This window comes from Macaca nemestrina, chromosome 13 (assembly GCF_043159975.1).
Source record: "Macaca nemestrina isolate mMacNem1 chromosome 13, mMacNem.hap1, whole genome shotgun sequence".
In the NCBI taxonomy this organism is placed as follows: Eukaryota; Metazoa; Chordata; class Mammalia; order Primates; family Cercopithecidae; genus Macaca; species Macaca nemestrina.
The window spans coordinates 79,254,922-79,267,610 of NC_092137.1; positions in this window are offsets into that span (position 1 = coordinate 79,254,922).

Here is a 12,689-nt window from a genome sequence, read left to right on the forward strand (position 1 = left end):
ATCTGGGTTGCAGCGAGCTATGATTGTGACACTGCACTGCAGCCTGGCAAAAAATTGAGAAGGAAGGAAGGAAGGAGGAAAAGAAGGAGGGAAGGAAAGAAGGCAAGGAGGAAAGGAGGGAGGGAGGGAAGAAAGGAGCGAGGGAGGGAACACCTCTTTTTGTTTCATTCTCATCCCTTGACCTCCATAAGCATCTCTACCCCTTCCTCATGTTAGTTTTCATGTTGACACTTCCACATTACATTGACATAACTTATGAACTTTCCATAAATAAATGCATTTTATGAAGAATAGAAATGTTAAAAATGTGCACAAAGTGTTAATGATGGAATTGGGGAGGGTATGGGGAGGTCCTAGTAGGTATGGGGAGGTCCTACTGTGCATGCAACTATAAACACCACAAGGAGAATCTACCATTATAATTCAAGAAGCTTCTAGCACTTTCATTTATCTCTAACCCCTGGAGCTAGATCCTTTACATCCCTGATATATTATTGAACTTAATACATTGGTGACAATCCAAGACAAATTTTAAGAACTAGCATAAAAATAATCATTAATGAAAGTTGAAAACTAGCATTTTATATTTACAAAGCAAGAATGAAAAGGTTGGTGCAGAACTCTTTTTAGAATGTGCCTCAGATTTTTTTTTCAAGATATCAATACTTTTCGGATAAACATTGTGATTTATAGATTTCCTGTTACATAATATTTTCATATTGGCTCATTTTCCTCACTTGATCCTGATTTCAGTTCAAATGTTATCTTAACCAAAAGCCCTTTCTTGACCAACAGGCCTTTTGTGACTTCTATAATGTGCTGGCTGCCCAACAAATATACCTGCATCCTAATCCCTAGAAACTGAATGTGACCTTAATTACAAAAAGAATCTTTGCAGATGTAATTAAGTATTTTAAGATGAGATCACCCAGGATTACCACTCAGCCCTAAATCCATTGACCAAGTGTCCTTATAAGGGACAGAAGAGGAGAAAAAGGATAAAGCAGAAGGAAGTAAACAAAGCTATCCGATCATAGAGACAGAGATTGGAGATATGCAACCACCGGCCAAGGGACACATGGAACCACCAGAAGCCAGAAGAGTCAAGGAAAAATTTTCCTCTGAAACATTTAAAGAGAGCATAGCCCTCCTGATGCTTTGATTTAGGATTTCCGGCCTCTAGAATGATGAAAGAATAAATTTGACTGTTGGTTGGTTTAAGCCACCAAGTTTATGGTAATTTTTTACAGCAGCTCTAGAAAACTAATATGACTGCCTTATCTAAAACAACACATTCTATTTTCTCATCTGCCTTATTTTTCTTCATAGTACATGTTGCTACCCAATGCTATTATTATTATTTTGTTTGTTAAGCGCTTTGTCTTCTCTTACTAGCTATAATTGGACTGGGAGGTTGTTTATTCACTTTTGTATTCCTAGTGCTTCAACAGTATCTAATTCATAGTAGTAATTCAATTATTTATTTATTTAATTTATTTATTTATATATTTATGTATGCATGTATGTATTTATTTATTTTTGAGATGGAGTCTTGCCCTGTCACCCAGGCTGGAGTGCAGTGGTGTAATCTCGGCTCACTGCAACCTCGGCCTCCTGGGTTCAAGAGATTCTCCTTCCTCAGCCTCCCGAGTAGCTGGGATAACAAGCGCTTGCCACCACACCTGGCTCATTTTTTGTATCTTTAGTAGAAACAGGGTTTCACCACATTGGCCAGGCTGGTCTCGAACTCCTGACCTCATGATCCGCCCACCTTGGCCTCCCAAAGTGCTGGGATTACAGGTATGAGTCACCACTCCTGGCCCACAATCATTTAAATGTAGGAAGAATAAAGGAAGAGAGGAGAGAAAAAGGAAGAAGGAGGGAAGAAAAGAAGGGAGGAAAAAGAGAGAAAAGTAGGGAAGGAGGAAGATAAGAAAGTAAGCAAAGATGGGAAGGAGGGAGGGAGGGAAGGGAAGGCATCTAAAAGATTTTTATACAATCTTTACAAATCTACATTAGGAGACCCGTAGAAGCAGGTAGCCTAAATATTGATGGTAGCCTACTGAACCCTCAAAGCAGAGTTGTCTGGGAAGGGGCTGCTCAGTGTTGCTGTCAAAATTCCTGCAGCAAAGGAGGGGCTGTGGCCGATGATTCTTGAGCACGATCAGCGAGATCACACCCAGCTGCGGTGGACATCACTGTTAGGCTGTTTTCCTCCCTGATTTCAAGTCACACAGCAAGGACAGTGTAATAACAGCTGCTCACTCAGTGTCTCTTCATTATCTTTGTCATCTCCACAGCCACAGTGACAGCATCACTACTCAGGAGCAGGTCTCCAGTGGGCTCCTCAGTTTAACAGAGCCAGGTGCAAATAATTCATACCAATTACCCCGATTGGGTTGTTACACCTTTTATATATGTATTAAAAGATCACATATACACTCTAAATTTGTACAACTAATACATAACAATTTTTAAAAATTTCAATTTTAAAAATAAAAATAATTCATACCGGTGACACCATTTCTCACACTAAACTCTCTTTTCCTCTGAAGAATGAGGAAGGATAAAGAGAACAGTGGTTCTGATGGGAATGTGGAATGGCCAGATTTAGCAAACACTTCCAACCTTCAACCTCCCTTATTCCAAATTCTATACTACAGAACGTGTCATAGCTCATTTACAGTCCGTATGCTTTTAAGTGACTTGAGACCAAAATAATGTTTTCTTTTCCAGATCTAAAGGGTTTATTCATAAATAAAGAAGCTCTGGTTGGAAATTGGTAATCATTTAAAACGTACAGTTTACAAAACCTGTATGCATTCCCTAATAGGCTTGATAACTTATTTTAATTGGTGAACTTCAACATTTCATCTTTTATAAGCTAAAAAGTTTTTTATGTTTATTATAGACTATGTAAGATTGTTGATTTTCTTTCCATTCACTTAACTTTTGTTAATTAGTACTCATTTACAACTAACTTTATAACATATGTTATACTCGAAGTTAAGAAATTCATTTTTCAAATTATTTAATAATTTAAAATATTTTCGAATTGAGATTTGCCTATGTCTAGTGGTTCTGATTTTCTCTAAAATATATTTTCATGTGGAGAGGAACTATGTTGGAAATTTAATTTTTATAGCATATCGACTATTGAATAACATGCTTATCAAATGCTTATGAACTATTATCTCTGAAAGCAAGAGAAATGATTTTGTCATTTTTTTCTTTCTTGTTGTAAGTAAAAAAGATTAAGATCTGTTAAAACTATTCAAAACTTGTCAGTTGCTCAAAGCACCCATGTACACATAGTCTACAGGTGAAATGGATGCCAATAGAATATATGTTAGGATACATAGTCTGTGTAAGACTAATATATACTTCCTCCACATACATACTGCATGTTTGTTCTGCCAAAATACTATTTAATTCATAATCCTACACAAATATACACCCACAAAACACAACTGCATATGCTTGGCTTGAAAATTTTCCAATGTTTTGCTGTGTGTGTGTGTGTGTGTTTCTAAATTTTCCTAAATTCTTTATTGATGAACTGTGCTACAGTCTCATTTCCCCCATCTCACATAATGTATGCCAGAGGAGTGCCAAATCATGGCACCTGGAGTTTTATTGATTGCCTGTACTCACAATTGGCTCAATCAACGGGATGTTGAGGGTGAAAAATGACAAAAGGAGTGATAAACAATCAAACAGCCAGAAACCATCATTAGCCTAATCTCTTCCTTTTGACTAAAGATCTTACTTTAGTTAACGAGGATACAGATTAATGATACACAAACAGCTCATCCTTTGTCATTTTTTCAACTAAGCTTGAAGGGAAAAAAGCCAACCTAATTGTAAACACTTTTGGAAATACAGAAGTATCTGGCCAATTATTCTAAGCATCTTTTAAAAACCTCAGTTGTCTGAAGCCCAGATGAAATAGGAGCAGGGACAAAATTACATATCACAGAGCATACTAAGCCACCTTAGTTTTAATGAGAACCTAAAATATATGGGCATCTCTGATCAACATGAGCTGTGAGGTAAAAAACAGAAAACTGATATCTGCTTTGATATTAGACTTCCTAGTCTGTTAGGAGTTCTCTCGGCACCTCAAAGTCTATAAAGTAACAATACTTTGCATTTTTGTAAGGTTATGAACTTGCTTAAAAGCCCCACTATGAAAACCCTACTAATAAATTATTTATTGTCCTAATCCACCAAATTTCTTCCCTGGTCAGTAACTTTTTTTTAAAATTAAAATAATTTCTTAGTAGTTGTAGCACTTGCTTCTACTTCACTTTTTAAAATCATATTAAAAACCTTAATTTTATTCTGGTCATAGTAAAGCTGTTTTTCTTCATGCAAATGAGAAGTGAACACACACACATGCAAACACATGCACACACACACGTGCATGCCCACACACATGCATAGAGTCTGTCTGCAGAAACCCTAATGAAAGAAGGGAAAAAGCTAAAGAAAGGAACCACATTTTCTTTGGTCTGCCAATGTCTTTTTATCTCTACTAAATGAAGTGGTATGAGAACCCAAAGATCTTCCCAACCTGGTTTCAGTTACTGTGACCCAACAAATAGCACCTTTTCTATGCATCCTGCCCTCCTGGTACTAAATATATGTTCCATTTTTGCCCTTTTTGTCTTTCCTTGTTTACCAAGAGGTTGCTTCTATAGAACACGTCACCTTGCCATGTTTTCTAGTTGGCAACAGCCAATGAGAGGTAGCCACACCAATTCAGAAGGCATGAAGTGAGAAAGATTAGGGTATTTTTTCTGCACACCACCACCTCATCCAGAACTACAGTTTTGGCAGTACTATGCTTCTCTTGCTCTTCTACCCACAACCTCAAGTGCCCTGGCCAGCTCCTTTCCAATGGCTACACTGTTTATGAGTTCTAGTAATGTTGTTCTCCTTTTACCTCTTCAGGCCCTTAGGCTTTCACTGTTGCTAGTACCTGGCTACTTTGCTATTCAAGTTTGTTTCCCAAATCCAACCCATGCTTCTGTAAGTAGTCACTCCACTAAGCTCTTATTAGTAAATTCTTTGAATGTAGCCTGTTTCTTAGCAGGAATTGGATCACAGATTGCTTTTAGAAGTGTGCTGCCTCTGTCCTCTCACAACACTTTGTTCTTTTCTCTTATGACACATTTTACAGCCTACTTTAATAATTTTTCTACACATTTCTTCTCCCAGTTAGGCCCTGATTTCCTTGATGGCTGAGATTTTGCTTTAAACATCAATGTGCCATTAGGAACTTACAAAATGCCTGATAAATAAATGTGTGTGAATAGATGGATAAATGCACATATTTGGAACTCCATTCCTTGTCAGCCAAAAATTTAAGTCATGTCAAAAGCCTCCTTTATCTGAGACAGTTGCTTCATTTAAAATAACAGGATCTTCATTGTGTTATATAAGTGGTGGGATAAGGCTGGAGGAAAGCAACTTGATTCCTGCATCTGCTAACATTAAAACAGAAATCAGTGCCTCAGGTATCCAGGCCAATGCCCAGGAAGGGTTCACAAAAGAAAGAGGTTAATGCCAGCATGTAATGATACTCCACATGCTGAGAGCTGGGTTTATCTGGAGCTATGTTCCAGTAAACTCCAAATTAATTAACATTTATCTTCTGTTTGTCATCTTTGTAGTAAAGGAATTTAGAGGACATCTTCTGTACCATTCATGGCTTCCTGAGGAGCAGAGGACTCCTTTACACTGAAATGAGGGATGTAGCCAAAGATTTGGAAGGCAGCATGGTAAGTCCTGCTATTGGGCATTTCAATGGACAGGTGCTTATGAGGACAGGTCCATTTAAGTGCCACCAGGTAAGCCAATTTGTCCAAAAGATGCTCAGTTTACCCCAAGGTTCCACAACTCACAGCAAATGTTCTGAAAATCCTGCAACTCCTGACAAATCTCACATGCTAACAGTGATGTGCTAATGGAGTTAATTGAGCACCACTTCTTCTGTCCAGGTAGTGGAAGCTGTAGGACTGTGATCTCTTTGAGCAGCCATGACACAGGACAGACAAGAGATATTTTCACAGAAGCAAGGCTTCCTGCTTCTTATTCAGGCCATTCTCCTTATAGAAATTCCCCTTCCATAGCCAGTCAGAATGGATGGGAACCTAAATGAGGAGTGTCAGGCTTATCCTGGATTGATCATCAGCAATATTAAAACAGGAGTTGATTTAACTGTGTAATTTACATTGTTGATTAGTCACACATCACCATTGTCCTCTAATTAATTGTACAAAGAAACTTTTTTTGTTGTCGTTGATAGAGTAGCCACCTCTGTCTTATGGAGCTGGGTACCACAAGCTTACCTTTATCCTGAGCGGTTAACTTTATGGGTCTAAAGCTGCAGTTCTGGGGACCATTTTGCCCTGGGGGACATTTGATAATGCTGACAGACATTTTGGGTTGTCACATAGTGGAGGAGACTTGGCGTTCAGTAGATAGCCTCCAAGGATGGTGCTAAACCTCCTACCATGTACGAGAAAGCTCTGCATAAAAGGAATTATCTGGCCACAAAAGTGAATAGCACCAAGATTTGGCAACTCTAATCTAAGGATAGTGCCATCTTTCTTATCAGGCATTAGTTCAGAAATGAGCACATGACAACTTCTGGCCATTGACTTAAAAGAAGACATTGGATGTCATCTTCCGGAACAGTTCTTTCTCACTCTTTTTTTTTTTTTTTTTTATTAGATGGAGTCCAGCTCTGTCTCCCGGGCTGGAGTGCAGTGGCGCAATCTCAGCTCACTGCAAGCTTCACCTCCTGGGTTCACTACATTCTCCTGCCTCAGCCTCCCAAGTTCTTCCTTACTCTTAAACCACAACCATAGGAAGCAGACAACAGAGTGGAGTGACATCAAATACCTGAGTCCTTTAAGATGTGCTTCAGTTCATGATCCACCCAACTGTAAAACCTGCCTGATCTCTCAACATCGACTTATGTGAACTAACACTCTATTTTGTGTTTGGGTTTCAGTTAGTTGCATCTGCAAACTCCTAACTGACTCACATGTGATGGGTCAATAAGATTTAAGATGGCTCTGGAAAGATGAGTGAACACTGAGAAGCATGAATAGCTAACAAGACCAGAGAAAGACATTAAGCAAGAAAGGTATAAAACTTCCAATATTCTTTGGGTTAGCTAGGAGAATAAGGCAATGTCATCAGGGAAGGGAGAAGCTGGAGGAGAAAAATGGAAAAGAATGGGCACCAATTATTCATTCTGACAATGAGGGTCTCTAGAAAAAGCCCATTTTATTGGTAAAGGTGGTAAGAAGTGGCTCCAACACAACCTCAGTATGAAATATATTTTGTAATTATTCAAAAAAGAGACTGCCTATTTTTGGGTTCCAACTTCATTTATGTTTCTAGGGTAAATTCCCAAAGAATCCTCAGAACAAGCAGCATAAATGCTATAGAAGCCCTGACCTATGACCTGGCTTCAGGCTCCTCACCAGGAGTTCTTCTCTTGTTTCTGTCTAAAGGAGGGGCCTGCTTCCCACTAACACTTTTCCTCCCAGCTTATTTCCAAAAGAGGCATTTCCTGTTGTCTCAATCACTTCCAAGGTTGTAGCATTAGAGCTGTGGACTTACATGTCCTTGCCCAACTGCTTCAATCAAGTTTAGCTCAGAAAATTGTATCAATACTAGACATCATCACTATTTCAATGCTAGATGTTTCTTTAAAATGTGGGATTACTTTAGTCAATATGTTTTTTGTAGTAAGCAGATGTACCTAAGAGTGGATTTATTTTCTTATCTCCTATAGTGATATAATATTAAGCATGACTCTGATTTTTAAAACCGTGCACTAAGTTTCACAGCCCTGGAAAATAACACCAGCTTTCCTCCTCTACATACTAGACCTCTACCACAGGAAAATTGGAAACAGAGAAGTATGACTATATGACCATGTGGATGAAACAAATAAAAATATAATACAACCTGAAAATGGCAGCACTAAAAGTGCTGGAAAAGTAATTCACCCATGTGTTTTAAAGACAGTGTTATTAGTTATTAATAGTTACTGTAAGAAACACCATATCCTATTGTGAGAAGACCACTACCCTGAGAAGGATCATCACAGGTCCTGGTCCAAGTTTTTCACTTTTGGAAAACAAATTTGGGGAGGTCAGGCAAGTTCTTGGGCTATAAGTTATGTGAGCTTCAGGGTTGGGAGTGTTTATTCTCAATGGCTATATTAGTAATACTGTAATGTCTCCATTAAATTTGCAGTCATATCAATTGTGTGTGTGAATGTGTGTAATAAATATATTATAACTGTATATATATTCATATAGACATATAGCATTTCTTACTTCTGAAATAAGAAATTTGGAGAAATGTACCACAAAGAAGGAGGAAACTGGCTTCTGAAGAAACAAGGTAAGGAATATGCATATATATATATATATATATGTGTGTGTGTGTATATATATATATGTGTCTATGTGTGTGTGTGTGTGTATGTGTATATATATATATACACAGAAGTTTTATAACAGAATTTGGGGGAGAATGCCTTTTCTCCACATGTGATATTCCCCTTTTCAGTAGACAAATGCAATCAGTGTTCTTGGTGCCCTTACTCTGTCCCATTACACTTTTTATCCCAGAGAAAAGTGGTGGTTTCTCTGATTGGAACACTTGGTACCGTTACATGGACATACCTGGGTTGGCTTTTCCCTCGTCCTGTTGGGAGTAAGCTGCCTGTGGAAGATTATCTTCTAATCTGCTTTCCCATAGGTCGGCTCTGCTGCTTCTATGAAGGGTGCTTCTATGGTCCAATGTTGCTTGTGATTGGGCCACTAATTCTGCTTAATTTTGACATTCTGTTAGAAGATGCAATTGATGCTGATACTAAGTGATTTTTCTCAAAATTAACCTTTATCAGTAGTAATAATAAATGAGGAACTTCTCAGAGAGACGGATGCAAAGCTCTTCTCTTGATGTCTCCTATTTATTTTCTATAATGAAGTAAGAAACACCTCTCAAAATGCAAGGAATATAGCATAAGTATATATTCCTAATATCAATAAAAAGGCTTAGAATATAAACTGACAGTTGATTCTAAAAGCTTGATTATTGTAAAAATTGTGGCTAGCAAACTGGTAGTGTGAAAAATCTTACCATCTTTTTAATCCTCTATGGCAATGGAAAAGTGGGCACATAGAAATTTGGGATTAAAGTAGTCACAATTTGGATGTTCCAGAGAGGTTAAATTAGTATCAGAAGAATAAATGTATTTTCTATTTTTTAACATTTATTTTATTATTTAATTTATTTATATTTACATTCTATTTGTTTACTTTTTAGAGACAGGGTCTCGCTCACTTGCCCAGGCCAGAGGATAGTGGCACAATCCTAGCTAACTCTAACCTGAAACTCCTGAGCTCAAGAGATCTTCCTGCATTTAGATGTTTTGTTTATACTGAAAATATTTAAAATTGACTCAGAGAGTATGAAATTTTAAAAATAAAATCACACTATCACATATGAAGTCCATTCTCTTACAACACATCCTATAACCTAATGCCTTTATACACAACGAAAGGGAACCAAATCAGAGGTTCACAAAGGTAAAGGTCTTGCTGTAGAATGTAAATATGGCATGATCCAGTACAAGCAATTGATTCAAACATTCTCATTTCTATAATAGCGGAGCTTTTGTGTACTTTCTTTAGGTTAAAACCACACTCCCTCATTTAGCTGACATTAAACTTAAAATGAACTATAAAATAAACTATGCTCCATTTCATGAAAGTTTATTGATTAACAGAGAAATTAAATACGTTAGGTGGCTTAGGGGGAGAGTTAGGAAGAGACGGCGACGTCATTGCAACAATTATGCAAATGTATTTTTATAAAATAATATTGTTAAGGTCATTTTGTTAAGACCCTGAATATTGTTAATTCAAAATATGTATTACATTTTAATCAAACTACCTACTTTCCACTCTGTTCTGAGAAATTTACATGCTGACTACACTTTGAGGGCAGTTAGGATCCAGCTAAACTCTCAAATATAATAACTATCAGGAAATTGTCCTGAATTATTCATGTTAATTATGCTGAACCAAACATTGTAGATAGGAAAATGTATTTCCCACTGAAATATGTTTGCCTTAAAGAGATTTCTAAATTGATCATGGTCTCCTTTTTTTATGATTAGACCTAAGAGCCCCTAGGATGGTCAGGAATGCATATAATTAATTGAATTCCAACAAACATCATGCTTTTTCAGCACAATCAGCATCGTCTAAATCAATTCCGCATTTTCCCCTCTGTTTCATAAATAATCATAACTAAATCCCCAGTCCAAAGCAATTATCAATCATTGTAGTGTGTATCTGTTTAAATTATATAGAAAAATGCTCCTTGGTTGCATTTTATATTTGTACATACTTCTTATTCCACATAATAAAGTTATAGCACATTAAACATATATTATTCACTCTTTTTAAATTTGCTCATTCACAAATTTATTTATTTATTCGTTTGTTCAGGAAGCAATTATTGAACAAGTACTTTGTGTCAGATACTGGGCTGACTTTTCTCCTCACTTCTGATTACCTTTTGCGGTTTACTTTTTGTTACCCTTTGCTTAGGGATTCCAGAGACTGAGAATTTCGCTAATGATTATCCTTATTTAATAACTCACTGTCATTATTTTATGAATCTTTCTCATTTATCCTGCACCTGCAGTTCCATTTCTAACATCACCAATTTTCTTAGAGACCCATACTCTGTATTGAATACTCATACTTTAGTAATTGGGATTGTGCTATATGTCTCATTTGGTCACCTACTTTTCGTATTTATAATGTTTAACAAGATTTATTTAAAGTTACGTTAGGAAAAGCTGTGTCATATTCAAGGACAGGCACATTCTTCTTTTCACTAGGTGGACAACAAGATGGATTTCAACTTTGCTAGAACAAACAAATCCTTAATGAACACTCTTGTGAATATCTCCACGTGTCAGTGTGTGAGTGTCGTAAGGTTACACATGTAGGATAGATTTGACAACATGGGACTTCATTGTCTAGGAAATGCCACATTCCTTATAAATTGAACACACTCATTAGTATCCCACTAGCATAACAAGAGAATTTCCATTTCTCTACTACCTCTCAATAGTTGACAATACATTTTTTTCCCAATCTGAATTTGAAGTGGTATTTCAGGGTTGATATAATTTTGATTTCTCTGATTTATCAATGAGGTAGATATCTCTTTAATTGATTTTAGTTCTCCTGGTATTTCCTTTATGGTGAATTAATTACTGACATTGTTTACAATTTCAATACTGTCAGATCTTTTGTATTTTTATTGCTGATTTCCTTAAGTTTATTTTCCACAATGCAAATATCTACACCAGTCCATCACCCAACTTGTTTAATTCTTTTCAGAGAATTAGAGACTAGGGAGAGAATCCCCTGCAATGTGGAGATGAGGCAGACACATGGATCTGTTTCTCAGACTTCCTGGTTTTAACCCCACCTTTATCATCATTTCCAAAGGTATCTGGTCCTTCCAAATTATGACACTTTCAGAGGTGTATTCCACCCATAGATATTCTATTGCTTAATAGCTTTCCATACTTTAAGCTTAGGATTTAGTTTTGCCATGTCTGCTAAGTCATTGCCACTATGCATTTGTTTTCTAGGTTCTGAACATTTCACTGTTGGGTTATCTTCTCTCTCTTTGCCCTTCAGAATGTATGCCATTTTAAAAATCCTTTGTCATAGTGAATATCAGAGGGGAGAGGAATCAAATGTATGTTTGCAATCTGCCATCTCTAACTAGAACTCCCATTCTGTTATAGCAGTTTTAAATGATGTGTGTCCCCTGCCTGAACATTTTCTCATTTATTATCCATTAAGAGGTTCACTTCCCCCATGGTATTATACAAACTAGCTCTATAACAAAAGCTTTCATTTAAAAATATAAGGAGCCATGTTCTCATCTTTGCCCCACCAAGTGCTAACATTTCACTGTGTAGCAGAGACTTTTCTAAGGATGACAACGAATACAAATAATATGATAAAGAAAATTCTTTTACATAACCCTATAATAATAAAATATGCACAAATAACAAAAATACAAACAAAATAGGATACTGCCCACACCCTGAGAAATTTGGTAAGTTATTCACTCCCCTCCATATCAGGGGGATATGTACAATGAAAATAGGTTCAGTTACATAATTGCAAGACCCTTTATTGTATCAGGTACATGGTAGACTAAAAAATATTTTTTGCTTATTGAACATATTAGTATAAAAACATACGCAGAAATTAAAACATGTAAAAATTATATGCAGTTTTTTAAAGAAGAGCCAGCTCAATCTACTTTGTCCCAATTGAGTCTGAACTTTTATAATACTAGTGAGTCTGAAAAAACCTCTGACTTTTCTTTATAGGAAGTTCCAAAACTCAAAAAAAAAAAAAAATCTCTCCCCAAAACAATTATAATGTTCAAAAACAGAAGAAGTGTCCTGATTCTGAGGTTCCCTGATGTTCCCTCTTCACATTCACTCATCCCAAAGACTTAGATTCAAAGAAGTGTTACCCTAAGTAATTTAATTATTAGGAGCCGACACTCCTTCAAGACACTTCAAAGAGATAGTAAAGAAATAA